Raw genomic sequence first — 3513 nt, forward strand, 5'->3', positions numbered from 1 at the left:
AGAGTTCTGCTATAGTAATAGAATGCTCAGAGTTCTTTTGGAACTCTTTTCAAATAATTTGCCAAAGATCATGCAGTAATCGCCACCAAAGCTTATTTTAATCCCTCATCAGCTGACAATTTCAGGAGGTCCTTATTCAATTTTGTCAAAATCAAATAATGGGAAACCATCTGACTTGCAGAAAGATGTGTTACCCAGTCATTCAAGTATTTAGTTTCTCAACCCAGACACCAGCATTTCAATATGACCCTTTGTTTGGACCCCTGAAAGGAAGTCAGTGTCTGGGACAAAGGTTGCCAGGTACTAGGGGGCTTGTGTTTTTCCATGAGAATTTACAACACGTAAAGTCCTTCTTTTCTAATAAAAGAAAAATACACCTGTCTGAATTAATCCTTGCAAAATGCCCTTTTCCTCCTGGCTCAGATTTAGCTCCAAAATGGCATTTGATTACATAGCATGCAGGCCCTGTGAAACCGCACTCAACATTTTTTGATACATTTGATCTGTACTTGGCTTCTACAGAGGATAAAGTAGATAAAGGTAGAGGGAGAAGGTGGCCTAGTATTGGGGAAGGGGTTGACACTCCTCCCAATGCACAAATACATACACTGAAGCCGCTGCACAGGGTAATTCTTTATATTAACTGGGAACAAAGTTATTACCTCATGGAACGCCTGAAACAAGTGGGAACCATTTTGCCATTTCACAAGCTAGTTGTGACTCAGAAGAGGACACAACCAACCTGTCCTGCGGTCACGTAGGCAGAAAGGACGTCAGGTATCTGGAGGCACCTGTGCCCATGTTAACCGACTGGGAGCTTGGGAAGTCTATCCACCCACTGATTACATACACTGCCTCAAGTCTGATTTGCTTCCGACTACAGGAAATCCCCGTTGCTGGGGAGCGATGGGCCACTACAAAGTGAAAGCCCTTCTTGAAGGGAAGGTTGCCGGAACATTTTTGTTCAGGGACTCTGCACAAGAGGACTACCTCTTCTCTGTAGCTTCTGCCCCTATGGCAGATCCCTTCGTGCCTAGATTGAGCAGCGGAAACACAGTTTTGATGCTAATGACCTGTGTCTGTTTCGCGCCCCTGCTGTAACAGGACGCTTGGAACATTTAAAAGATCCAAGTTCTTGCATGTATTTTGAACCACTGTTTCCTGTATCACCAGACAGGACTTTCCCTTTCAGCCTGCCATTATCTGCCATGCAGTAATCCGCAGACGAACTACATGTAATGGAATTGATGGGCTTCCTTTATCATTAATGTTACAGAATTTTAAAAAGAGTATCCTTATAGGAGCGCCTGGGGAACCCCGTGGGTTGAGTGTCAGACTCTTGGTTTTGGCTCAGGTCCTGATCTCAGTGTCCTGAGATTGAGCCCTCGGCAGGCTCTGGCTCTGTGCCCAGCGGTGTCTGCTACAAATTCTCTCTTCTACTCCCTGTATCACTCCCCTGCTTGCACTCAATACATCTTAAAAAAAAAAAAAAAAAAAAAAAAAAGGAGGGGGCACCTCGGTGGCTGAGTGGGTTAAAGCCTCTGCCTTTGGCTCAGCTCATGATCCCAGGGTCATGGGATCGAGCCCCGCATCTGGCTCTCTGCTCAGCGGGGAGCCTGCTTCCTCCTTTCTCTCTGCCTGTCTCTCTGCCTGCTTGTGATCTCTGTCAAATAAGTAAAAAAAATCTTAAAAAAAAAAACCAACCCAATTCTTAAAAAAAAAAAAAAAGTATCATTATAAACAAAAAGTTAAGAGAGAACTCTGCTGTTCTCAAAGGGCATTAACTAGATCCACTTTTCTGTGCCCCAGAGAGTCTACCGACAATAAGCACACATATCACCTTTAGGCTTTTTCAGCACAATATATAAGCATAGTGTGAGTATCTGCCAGATGTGACCTGCTGTTACTTAGATAAGTGTGGTGCCTATTGAGACAACAGAGGAGCTACAGGTACAGGCATTCAGTAGGGCTACAAAAATATTTTGCCGATTTAACTAACAGTTTGGTTTTTAATGTTTGTGGTAGTTGAGTGAGGTAATTCCGGGACATTTGCGAAGAAGAATTCTATTTCTTACCGAAGAGTGAATTATTAATATTGGAGGAGTGTTTCAACGGAATGACTCATTTTTAAGTTTGTTTTATTAAGAATTTTTCTATAAACTTTTGAAAGCAGCGCTGCTTGGAGTTCTGTAAATTAAGCACTGGAAGTCTAAAAAATAATAAACCATCTTCCTTTTAGAAAAAGTGCAGTTTTCTGGCCACAAGGGCATAGTAGAGTTCATTTACATGTTGGTATAGTTTATGTTTGGTCTCCCTGCCTGTTCTGCAAAAGGTACTGTTTATAAACCAGGTTTTATAAATAATAGTTCTAAAATTTCAAATTTATTAAGTTGGTAGTAAAATTGTATTGATAGGTTAGGTATGAATAGTTGAGTGAGTGCTTTAACTCAAAACAGACATTTGAGACCCCATTGCTGCTCCGAGCCACTTACGCCAGCCAGCCTCGGCCAACCCCACCATGGTGTTCTTTGACATCACTGGTTAGGGTGAGCCTTTGGGCCCTGTCTCCTTTGAGCTGTTGGCAGACAACTTTTGGGCTCTGAGCACTGGGGAGAAAGGATGTGGTTATAAAGTTTCCTGCTTTCACAGGACAGTTCAGGGATTGTTGGGCCGGGGTGGTGACTTCATGGCCATAATGGCACTGGCAGGGAGTGCATCTATGGGGAGAAATTTGATGATGAGAATTTCTTCATAAGCTCGTGGGTCCTGGCATCTTGTCCAGGGCGAATGCTGGACCCCAACACAAACACTTTCCAGTTTTTCTTCTGCACTGCCTACACTGAGTGGCTGGAAGGCAAGTCGTAATCTTTGGCAAGGTGGAAGAGGGCAGGAACATCATCATGGAAGCCACGGTGAGCTTTGTTTGGGTCCAGGATGGCAAGACCAGCAAGAAGATCACCTTTGCAGACTGCGGACAAATCTAATACATTTGACTTGTGTTTTCTCTTAAATACCAGACCATTCCTTCTATAGCTCAGGAGTGCACCCTTCACCCCCATCTGCTCGAAATATCCGATAATCTTTGTGCTCTCACTGCAGTTCTATGGGTTTCATGTTTTCCTTGCTCCCCTCCAATTCCTTGCTGAATTAAGTTTATGATTATGAAATAAAAACTAAACAACAATAAGACACACAAAAAACCCAGACATTTGGAATAGCTGCTGCAATGTAATTCTGTGTGTGATTTTTTTTTTTTTTTAAGATTTATTTACGAGAGAGAGAGAAGGAGTGGGGAGTAGGAACAGAAGCAGAGGGACAAGCAGACTCTGCAGTTGAGCATGAGTCCAACTAAGGGTTGGATATCGATCTCAGGACCTTGAGATCATGACCTGAGTCAAATTAAGAGTCAGACGATCATCTGCACCACCCAGGCACAACCCCCGCCCCCAGTGTGTGACTTTTAAGTTGACATGTGCAGTCTAATCATTGATTCCCATCCTGAGCTCCTATTCC

General features: G+C 43.3%; 1 pseudogene; it reads left to right on the forward strand.

Annotated features, from left to right (window-relative positions):
• Positions 1-185: 185 nt before the first annotated feature.
• On the forward strand, positions 186-2865 carry LOC132018602 (suppressor of cytokine signaling 5-like; annotated as a pseudogene).
• Positions 2866-3513: the final 648 nt, after the last annotated feature.

Source organism: Mustela nigripes, chromosome 5 (assembly GCF_022355385.1).
Source record: "Mustela nigripes isolate SB6536 chromosome 5, MUSNIG.SB6536, whole genome shotgun sequence".
Classification (NCBI taxonomy): Eukaryota; Metazoa; Chordata; class Mammalia; order Carnivora; family Mustelidae; genus Mustela; species Mustela nigripes.